This window comes from Nymphalis io, chromosome 1 (genome assembly GCF_905147045.1).
Source record: "Nymphalis io chromosome 1, ilAglIoxx1.1, whole genome shotgun sequence".
NCBI lineage: Eukaryota > Metazoa > Arthropoda > Insecta > Lepidoptera > Nymphalidae > Nymphalis > Nymphalis io.
Genome location: NC_065888.1, coordinates 3,722,903 through 3,735,516, shown reverse-complemented (window position 1 = coordinate 3,735,516; position 12,614 = coordinate 3,722,903).

Genomic DNA, 12,614 nt, shown 5'->3' with positions numbered 1-12,614 from the left:
AGTGTGTACACCCCCGTGCCTCGGAAAGTACGTAAAGCCGTTGGTCCTGGGCCTGAACTCTTTCCGGTCGTGTCAGATTGCCGTCCCATCGGATTATGAGAGTTAGGGAAAAGAGAGTGCACCTGTGTTTGCGCACACACTTGAGCACTATAATATCTCCTGCGTAGTTGGCTAATCTCTCTTGAGATTGGCCGCCGTGGCCGAAATCGGTCTGGAGTACGTTATTATTATTTCAGTAGTAGTGTTTATAAGGATCAGGATTTCTGTCATTTAAAAAAAGAATTTAAAAGAAAAAAAAATCATTACAAGTTCAAAGTATTATACAATATATAGGAAAGCTATGAATTAAAAAAAAAATTAAAGAATGAATAAAATTATAATTCTGTTTAAATTTTCAAGATTCTATTGAAGAATGAGCATTTTAACTGAAGTGGATTAATAATAACGTTAATAGAGAGTACAGACAGCTTGATAATTTCTGACACGCTATTAATCACTTTCTAAGCCCATCTGACTACCACATGATCTTTAGCCTCTAAATTGAAGTTTAATTTTGTTATGTTCTGAATAATCGGCTTTATGGAAATTTGAAAATTATTTTGCGAGCATCTTCCAAATAACCCACTGTATAAATTATTACTACATTTGAATAATATTATTTTTAAGTTAAAACAAATTTTTGCATCTTTGGAGATTTATTTCCTTTATGAAGCTTATTCGTTAATATATAGTATACATTAGATTTTTCTCGAAACGTAAAACTTCCTTTGATCATTTTGCTTAAAATTAAATAAACATACGATCGACTTGGTTCTTTTTTAAATTCTACATTCATCACAGTTAAATTAAAAATTTTAAACGAGTATTTGAGCATTTTATTGAGTATTTTATTACGTTAAACATTTTTATACATGAAAAATAATATAATGGCATTGTTATTTAAATGGCTTAATGCAAGACTGGACGCTTCAGAATTTCCTATAAGGCGTTTGAAACTCCTAACATTCATCGAGGTGCGCGTGATAAATTGCGAATTAAATTACTTATTCCGAATAACGCCTTACTAAAAGAGGAAGTATTTGTAATCAGTCTATTCGTTTTATTCACGTTTCAGGTTGACGTAAGCAGATTTCGATTCTGTTATTTGGTTTCGTATGTGTTTTTTGATTTACGTAAGTGATTTTTCGTCTCGTGTATATTAAAAAATAAGGAATTCCTATTATATATTATATGAATATTCAATTTTTAATGTAAATTGTCAATACAAATATATGAGTCTAATAGGAAAACGACAGTTGGTTAAATCGCATCTTGATTACCTATTGTGTCATGGTGGAACACCATGCTTCTTTGTACAAGCTCCTCTGGGAAGGTATCATTTATCCTACCGCTAAATAGCACTAATTGGAATTATGGTTCCGGGTTGCAAGGTCAAATAAGTAAATTCAGGCACAAGGGGCATAACTTCTGAGTTCCCAAGGTTGGTGACGATTATCTTATGGTTACTATTTCTTAAAATGCCAACAGCTATAGGTGGTGGTGACCACTTGCTATCAGGTGGCCCATTTGACAGTAGGCATACTAACAAGAACCTTTACGCAGATGTCAACGCCATCTGTCTAAAGTTTCAACCTATTTACTGGTGGTAGGGCTTTGTGCAAGCTCGTTTAGGTAAGTACCACCCACTCATCAGATATTCTACCGCAAAACAGCAGTACTTGGTATTGTTGTGTTCCGGTTTGAAGGGTGAGTAAGCCAGTGTAATTACATGCCCAAGGCACTAAACATCTTAGTTCCCAAGGTTGGTAGCGTATTGGCGATGTAAACGATGGTTAATACATTCTTACAATGCCTATGTCTATGGGTGTTAGTGACCACTTACCATCAGGTGGTCCATATGCTCGTCCGCTTACCTTACCATAATATATATATATATTCCACATCTTATATATATTATATATATATATATATATATTATATATATAACGCTTATAAACAGATATATTTTTAGTCGAATTAATAGAAATTACCTTCCAAGTTAAAGAAAGTGGATTATTGAGTTAATTGGTATATGATTAGCATTATGTCGTAGCATTGTAGTGTTGATAGAATAAATGATATTATTGATTATATGTACTGTAGCTATGTATTGTAGTAATACTATTCCAATCCCTTAGTCTTAATCCTCTTGATACAGGTTGTCTGTAAGAGATTGCTCAAAGCCATGTGGTCGCCTTTGTGTATTCTAGTTTTGATTACAGTATGTATTTGTATGTAAACTTTTTTGTTTGCAAATAAATGTAATCAGTTTGGGATGAATGATTTATTTCTTCTTAATTGTGATAAACTATCACAATTTAGTAGTAATTGTAAAATTGTACTTAGGAGCTCTCAGGTCCAGTGTCTATATTCCTACACTCCCATAATCCGATGGGACGACTAAATTGACACGACTGGAAGGAGTATCAGACATAAGAATAACGGCTTTGCGTGATGTTCGAGTCACTGGAGTGTAAACTAACCTCCTAAGCACAGGGTGGTACTGAGAAAATTGTGAGACCTTCGATCTGAGTATTTTAAGTAAGCCACAACAACCATGAGGCAATAAAATAATATCTAGTATCTTGAGGTTATCTAATCCGAGAAGATATAATTTTGTGCTATAATAACATTCTAGAAACGAAACTCCAAAAACAAGATATATATTATACTAATTTTTACGGTTATCTTTACCAAGGTAACTTTGTCTGCCTGTGTGTTACGTTTCGGCTAAATCACCGAAACGTATATGTTGAAAATTAGTATGCAGCAAGCTTGAACCATGAAAGGATTACGTTTTTTATATCTAATACCTTATGACTCCCGCCCCCCAACACGCGTGTAATGCCGCGACTGAAGACTAGTATTTATTGGCGAAACCGCAAGCAAATCCATTAAATACGTACCTAAAATGTATGTAAGCATAGGTTACTATCCAATATCATGATTCATGACATTTAAAGTAATATTTTAGCTACAGTATAATTATAGACACAATATGCTACGTCTTTGACTTTACTTTTGGCAAAGCGATAACTATGTCGGATCAAGCCAAATGTCTAAAATTGACAATAGGTATATTGTACAAGTCTCTGATTTTATTAATTTGTAAAATTTATATTTTAAATATTATAATAACCTTCTTTTACACAGGGGTCACCTTCAGAAAGATATGCGAGGAACTGTGTTATGTAAGATTACCTACTCCAATGTGGCAATGGCCGTCTTTGATTCGGATGGGGGAGGCTACAACATAATGTCGTAAACATCTACGACTCTTCCGTACTCTACTCATGGCTCAGCATAGCTCTTCTCAGGGTTAAAGCTGATCTCAATTCTATGAGGCGCATTGAAAGTGTAGGAAATGTTATGTAATTCTTGAAGCGAAGTTCCTAAAATTTTTAATTATATTATTTTAATAAAACATATTATAATTATGTATTTAAAAAGATTAAGTTTTAGGAAGGCTGGTAAGCAAATGCATCACCTGATAGTAAGTGGCCACCACTGTTCAAAACCATTGTCGCTGTAAGAAATATTAACTATTCCTAACACCTCCAAGGCGCTATCATCCTTGGGAGATGTTATGTTCCATGTGCCTATAATGAAACTTGATTATTAACCCTTCCTACCTAAGCACGTTTGGCGGTAGATAAAGAAAATTTGTTTGCCGTTATAAAGATGGACATATGAGTACATATACGAAAGATAAAATCCTACTCGAAACAATGACTTTATTATAAAAATGATCAGCTGTTGAACACATTAAATTTTGCCTAAATAAAAAGTTAACGACGATAATACCAAGGACACCATTTACAAGAACTTATGTACGTATAAGACCTTTACATTGTTATATATAAATAAATTAAATAAAAGCTTGTAAAAATGTAAGCATTTAATGTAGCTTTGACTTTTATTTTAAGCATAGCATTGAATATAAGCAATCAATTATGGAACAATATATCAGTTTTCCGATATTCTTTTCTTCAAGAAAACGTACTGAAGGACTTTTCTAAGAGTTCCGAGCTTGTTTTCAAAGGTTTAAAATTTCAAATATGTAATATTCAAACGTTATTGTGTCGCATTCTATGCTCCAGGTCTCCGAGAAGCAACGAATTCAGTGATAAAATTTGAATAATCCTTGAATCGCTTCATACGACTTCTCCCCAAGAGCTCAGAAGGATCATGAATTGTATTTAGCGATATACGTCGTATGTAGATCCTGCAATGCAGGAAATAAATTACCAGGTTGATATCTATAATTAATATTATAATGAAATAGAAACTTTGACTGTTTCGAATGGCACTCATCTCTGGGATATAATGATAGATAGATACTATTTAAGACGGGTGTAGGCGATATAATTTTACGCTAAGGCCCTAAAAAACTGGGTCGTATAATAAACATAAAACAAGCACAGTTTTGCAATGCGGTTGTTCCTTTAGGATATATAAACTTTTATGGACTGCCTCGTTGCTATAGCTGGTAGCACGTAAGCCTATTCCCGAGGTGCTGGGTTCAAAAATGTATATTTTTGTCGAGGAATTCTCAATCTGACTAAAACATACAGGGTTTATATTATTTTGCCTAGGAAAGCACGTGGGACTGTCCCTAAACTCACTCCGGTGTTGGCAGATTGTCTTCCCCTCGAATTAATAGTGCACCTGTGTGTGTCTTCGCTTACAATCGATTGCCAATTGTTCCATATCATTATATTTAGCTCTGAAGTTTTTTTATATGTAGGTATATATAGTTAGCATATAAATAGTTAAATTTGCTTATTAGTTTCATTGTCGTTCAAACTAATTACTTATTTAAGTACCAACAAATATCAGAAAAAATGATAAATCGAATAAAATGAGTTAAAATCATATTTTTGTTTATATAATGTTTATTAGTTTGTGAATTGAAAATCGAAAATAACCTTGTTATTTTATACAGACTACAAATGATATGACGACGCTTAAGCTATATTGTCATATACAGCGCTTAGTATATTGTGGATTTTAAAGTAGAAAACCTCAAGAGTTTCCCGACTTTACGTAACTACTGCCCCTGGGAAATCAAAGAAGGCGCTCTGAGGTCTTTCGAGTTATTCTTTAAAAATTAACCTGAGTGTAGCATTGTTATTTACCTTGTTAGTTCTACTTGAAACTTAAAGTGGATCTACACAATCTACTGAGAGGTATTATTTTTTTCTATAAACTATTTTTAATTTTGAAATTCGGTTGTATTTTTAAATCTCTCTGATTTGGTTGTCTTGAAAAGATAATATATCCTATATTTTGTAAAATGCATTTATTTAAAAGTAGTAAGCGATTCTCAAATAAGATTTTATTAAATCAGACTGGTAGATCCTGAGTTTACCATGTCTTATTCTACATAGCCAGTTTTTCAATAAATCACTTAATACTTTCCGATACTTAAAAATATGACATGAATACTTTCTAAATAATCCATGATAACAACGAGTTAATGGCCTACAACTAGGAAAGACCTACTAGAAGTATCTTCGTGAAAACGATTAGGAGCTAATTCCACTACGTTGATCGAATACTGTTTTGTTGATAAACCTGTGGTAAAATGACATTCGATACATACATGTTTTAATATTTAAATATTTTCGTTAACTACCGAACACGAGATGTGTTATAAGCACAAATAAATCCCATAAAAGTCAATGCACGCTGCATAATACTTGTTTGCAATAAATGTCACATAATCATTAAATATATACAAATGCACCGAATTGTTAATAATTTTTTTTTATAATATATTATTACATTTATATCTCGACGTTTTTAAGAATACAAAAATAAAGCGACATTTTTGAGTAGTTCTGCTATAAATAGAGCTTGCTTGTTAGAATTTAATTTGGGTATAAACTTTATGTAACAAGTTTTGTACCTATTTAAAAATTACGAAGAAAAGTTTCTTTAGTTATAAAGTAAATAAGAAGTATGTCGTTGTCGTAGTGTAAAGTTACAATTATATACATTCCTTGCACACTAAAACTCTTAAGGTACTTGAAAGTAAAGTACTTGTAAGTTTTTTAGTTATCTCATATTAATAAGGACTTTCTAATGATAAGAGTTTCTGTTGTATAAAAGTGTTATAATATTTTATCCTAAGATACATATTTCGTGACTTTTTATACAAGTTTGAACTAATCGGTAACCAGTAGTTCTTTTGTCGTATTGAGTAAAACTGAATCGACTCTTATAAAAAATACACTTAGCCTTGTTGGTCTAGCTTATAAGCCTGCAAAACACGAGGCACTAAATTCAAGCCCTGGGTCGGGCTTATACTAAAAGTTAGTAGGTTTTTCTGTCAAGAACATCCTTATAGTAACCCAAAGTTTGGAAGTTGATAATGTTAACATGAAACCTGACCGCCTTCCGGTCATATCTGATTACCGTCCCATGGGCTTGCGTGAGAAAAAGCCTATGTTATTTTACATGATGGTAAAACTTTGCGCCAGCTCGTCTAAGTAGGTTCACCCATTCATTAGATATTCCACCTTAAAAGAGCAGTACCTAGTATTGTTTGTTCCGATTTGGACCGAAATCATTTCAGGGAATTTAATTATCGTCATCATCTTTTATAAAATTAGCCTTATATGATAGGTATATCTCACTTCTATGTATACATATAAGTTATATGTTAGAAATATTCAAATATGTTCAAAATTTATTCCGAAATCTACCACTTGAATATTTCAGTAAAACTTGTCCTGTGAAACTTATTTGATATTTTATGATTTGTCTCTTAACTTATACTTAATTAGACTGTTAAAACTCAAATACGAATTTATATACGAAACTTGAATAAGAATATAAATATATCTATTTCTATGCTTTAATTAAAATCAAATTGAATATAGTTTTTATATTATAATATAAAAATAAATGATTGAATAATTTAATTTCAATAATGCTTTTGAATCAATTAAGTATATTTTGGTTATAATATAAAAAGTCACGTCCGTAACGTTTGTTACTCTTAGGGTAATTATGCGGTGTAATAACTCCAACGTCTCTATTAAGGTCGTATGTTTTAAGCAGGTGTGCTTGAAAGCCGTTTATTGTATACTTATAGCTGCCCATATAAATCTTTATACAATTAATTATATAATTAAACTGTAAAATTGGCGTGTGTTTGAACGTTAATTATCTACTGCACATTATATAAAAACGACAAAATATATACGTTACAACACCTTCCAGTAATATATTCCATGGTTTCCATACTTATATAAAATTCATTTAATATAGTTTTTGTTATATGTTTACGATACAAATGTTATATTAGTTTAAAATGGGGAGGGTTTTATTGTTCATTTAATAAAGTAAGGCACATAAAATGTTTGCATTATTTAAAACTAGGGAATTACCTGAACCTTTGTCATTAATCATTCTGTTTGTTGGTTGAAACTGTATGAAAATCTGATATTGTTGGATCTAAGATTATCGCGTTTAAACAGACAAAACATTATATACATGTATCATTAGGCATGCGGTCACTTGTCATTTTACTTAATAATTTTGTTTGTCGTCGTAAATATTTGCCTGTTTTAATTCGCAATTAATGTTTAAACTAGTAATTTTTCTATGGAAAAAATAATAATCTGGAATCCACATTCCAGATTATTATTTTTACCCACGGTAAATACTACGCAAAAGACAAGACGCTTTGCCACGTAAAGCTGCCACGATGGCCCTAGATGACCACAAAGGTGCTTTGAAACCTGGGCAAGCACATCGAATGTTCATGCGTTTAATTTGAGTTTATAATTAATTGAGTTTTCATCGGTGAAGCTCCTCGTGAGGAGGAAATCTGTTGATGTAGAATGATTCTGCTACATCTAAATCCACTAAACCGTAATGAAGCAGCGTGTTGGAATAAGCTCCAAATCTTGTTCTCAAGAGGACTGACGAGGGGGTCTTTCCAGCCATGACATATTTAAAAGCTGTTAGTAGTAGTTTAAAGTAAAACCTTTAACAATCAGTACAAGGTGAAGTATGATTGTTATGAAATACATGTATAAACAATGGATACTAAATTGAGTCACTAAAATTTACACAGGCAAAGCCGCAGGCGTAAGCTAGCTAATACTGATATTATTTAAGAAATAATGTTAACATATATCATACAGTATATCATTTTTTAAATAATACTTTCTTGATTTAATCACATGTTCAGTTTTTATTAAAGGGCATAAAGGGATATCGCTTGATATCGCAGGTCCTGTAAAAATAATTATAATAACACTATTTCATTCTTATTTTAATGAGTTATTATTATTACAGACGTCCATCTATATCGTTTTCTAAAATTTCATTATCGTGTTTTGCGATCAATTTCCAGACTTTTCTTAGAGAACAGCTCTGCTGTTATATCTGTTGATATGTATATAACTGCAATTATATTTAATATAAGACAATAAGAGACAAAGAAAGCTTAGGCAAGATTAAATTATTTTCTCGCATTAGAATGAATAGAGCTCGGAAGAGCCATTTCCATATTAGATCTCAATATGAAGGGCAAGGAGATAATGGAAGTAAGACCCTTGACCTATTTAGTCGTGAGGTCATTTGTTGATGGAAAACTATGAGCTTAGTAATACATTTATACGGATTTAATTAAATAAGCGATCAATCATTGAATATAACTTGAAGTCTATTAGTTTATTTTAAAGATAGACAAAGCAATGTTTATTAATCAATATATTTGTATCTTTCAAGATATGCAAATAGATACTCATAGGCATGTGAATTACGCGGGGAACAGATCGCTTGTAAAAAAAATAAAACGCTTGTGAAAAACTGCGATGGTTAAGTTAATAACATAAGCTATTAAATTCAATTCCAGCTAATCACCACTGTTGTTGAGATAAAAGTATTTTGTTTACATTAGTATCTAGATATAATAAAGTAGCAGAAGCCATGTATACATTGATCAGTTCATCGTTAAAAAAGAATAACAAAACAAATTTTTAAAAAAATGATCTCTAATAATCTTTTTTTTATTTAAATAACATAAAATTGTCAAAGATACACAATCGCTGCGCAGCTAACTCTAACATTACGGGGCTTAAAATGTCATGAAAAATATAAAAATTCGCAAGGTATACTATGACATAATAATGTAACCATACAACGTAATCATATTTTTTTAAATAAAAATAAATAATAGTAATTTGTTACAAAAAAACACCCAGTATAAGCTTGAACTTTAAACGGTTTTATAGTAGCTTATATATAATTTTGTAAAATATACTGGTACAAACGTAGACTACATACTTAATTTGTAGTCTAGTTAAACAAATTTTACTTGAAATACTCTCGAGAAGTTACGTACAGTAATAATGAATAGTGTATGTAGATTCCAGCGAAAGCGAATAGGTAACGGTTTTTCTAAATAAATAACCATTAAAAAGAGTAGAACGTAATCGTTAGTTTTTATACACGACGGATTAATTGTAATGAATTGTCAGCTAAATATTTTAATTAAATTCGTGAATTATTTATTCAGCATCTGTTCTGCTTGGTATTGTTTCATACGTTAAACTTTCGAATCAAATCACTTTTAATGTCGTTAAAATTACATAGTGATGTCTAAAAATGATTACAATTTTTTGGAAAACTGTCACATTTGCATATAGATAAGGGCATTTTTAGGATTACATATAATCTTATATGTAATTTCTTAGATCGTCAATGTAGCTTCAACTGAAGGATGGAAGGTATATTAGTGCCTCGTTCACGAGCTTACTCGCCCTTTAAACCAGAAAGAAATACAAATTATTAACGGTGTTTTTCGGTGGAAAACCGTAACTTATTATAATAAACATAGCCTCAAATCCTACCGCTACCACCACGTGATAAATCTTCTCGGATTATTTATTCTTTGTGGCATCACCAAACTAAACTGGTAATACTTTAATATTATACTGAGTATCAGTTTAATGTTTCAAAGTTAATGTTTGATAAATTAATAATCTATGCATATAATAAAGCAGTAGAAATCATATGTCTGTAAAATAAATTGTTTAATAAATGCATGTGGGCGACAAAAAAGATTAACAGAACACGGTATATTAAAAAAAAACTATACAGTTTTTTTTTGTAATATACCGTAATAAAACCAACTGTCGTACCAGCTAGTTATTGATAAAAATAAAAATAATTTAGCAAAGCCTTTTGATTTCGGTTTTATAGGTGTGTGCACAAAATGTACATATGCAGGTGATGCAGTAGTTACAACTAAAATTAAAACGTTTTATTTTAGGGGCTCTATATATTAGAAGTTTCCTAGTTGAAATCCAGACAAATATCTCGAAGTTTTTTATGTAGTTGATATGTATTAGCAATTCATAAAATACCCGGCATAAAGGAAAACATCATGATGAAATTTGCATGTGTTGGAAGTAATAGTGAGTCGTGTAAGCCGAGAGCGGAACGAGATCACCAATTATTAAACTATATGTCGAATTTATATACGTTATAAGAAAAGTCTAAAATGTGCACTCATAAACTGTACCTACTTACTGAATTTCATATCATTTTCTTTTTAATTATTGTAAATATACTTCATGTTATTGTAAATCAATCTTAATGGAACTACAAATAGTCCTTTTTTTTTCAAAAACCCTGAATTTTGAACCCACAATCTTCGATTAAGATTTACAAACTCATATTGTATAAACTTTTATATAACTTAAAGAAACGTGTTTATTGTCATAACAATAATTATACAATATTTAGTCTTGAGTTGACGTTTAAATGATAAATAACTAGGTCACATTTCTCGTTTGAACAATAATTGTTAGAACAGAATACGGGTCAAAGGAAATGAGTAGTCTATGTTACATTAACTGAAGAATTTTTCCAACCTAATATTCTCGGAATTCACCTATTACCAAGACTGTAAAACTCAGAGCAATAAAAAGAATTTTATTCTCCCGATCTTTTGGCCGTAAACGAGTAAGCATCGCTTTACTGTGTAATTTCTTTTTACACTCATTTCTATAACGTTCGTAGAAAGGAAAAAATGGTTTGTCCTAACATACCAGAAATTCTAGCGAAAATTTAAATTGGCTCGTTCATCACATTACGGCGATCGTCGCTTTGATTTGAAATCGATAATCAATTAATCATAGATCTCCTCGTATTTTTTTTAAGTCAGGATAAATTTTAAATTACATTTGAGATTGCAATTTTGTAAATTATAAATGACCCGGTATTAAAAACACATTTTTTTTTTAATTTGATTTTTCACAGTCAGGGCTGTATTTATCGGCTGAGCTAGAAATTTTCCTCTTGTGAAGGTGAAGGTCTTAAAATGAACATGTGACAGAATTTGCTTTACCGCCAAGCAGAAAATTGATTATCAGCGGTTAAAAACTGAGATGTTTACTGATAAGAACCCACTATATAGTACTGTATACACTAATAAGCTATCTCAGTACTCAAATAAACATAATTTTGATAATTTTAAATTATTTTCATCTTCTTGAATAAGTCACAAAATTATATTACAACCTTGACAGTCTAATTTGCCCTTGATGAATAATAATTATATAAATGTTTAAATATTGTGACTTTAGTTGACAAAATAGAATCAATACTTGTCTGCTTATGTATCCATCATATACTATTTTATCTAAATCTATTAGATAGTAATCTTAATATTGGACACTTCAACTATAACGTAAATAAACTGAGTCAAATTAGAAACTCAATTTTATAATGATGCATCAATTATCAAATGAAATGCCTCTTTGTGTGTTAAATATATAGTAAAAAAATAAATTAAAAAAAAAGGTACAAAAATCGAGCCTTTGAATTGAAATCAATTTTTGTGAAAGCTCGTCGGTAGGTACCACTCATCAGATATTGTTTTGTTGATATTGTACCGCAAAACAGCAGTCCAATTATTGTTGTGTTCCGGTTTGAAGGGTTAGTGAGCCAGTGTAATTACAGGCACAAGGGACATAACATCTTAGTTCCCAAGGTTGGTGGCGCATTGGTGATGTAAGCGGTGCTTAACATTTCTTACAATGCTAATGTCTATGGGCGTTGGTGACCACTTACCATCAGGTGGCCCATACGCTCATCCGCCTTCCTATTCTGTAAAAAACAATCTAAATCTAAATACGTTCTCAACTATGTATACAAAACAAAAGACACATTAACAAATATGCAAAATTAGATACAACAATAAAAACATCACCTGTATACACTATTACTTTTTATATTTATTAAAGTACTTGAATAAGAAATGAATGTTTAGTTGTTGTCAATCTTCGCTTCTTGTATTTTCGTTTAGAGCTCCTTAAAGCAATTAATATTTTTATTTGGATATTCTGACTCGAGATTTCGAGAAAGGATTGCTAATGTAGTCAAACGAAGCTCTTCATATAATTTGTGATTGAACACGAGTACATTCATCTAATCATCAATTATATTCCTGCGTCCTCGATATTAGTATATACGGTTTTATCACAGAGTTTTAAAAGATCAGAATAATAATAATACTTGACTAACTATTAAAGATAATATAGTTTTAA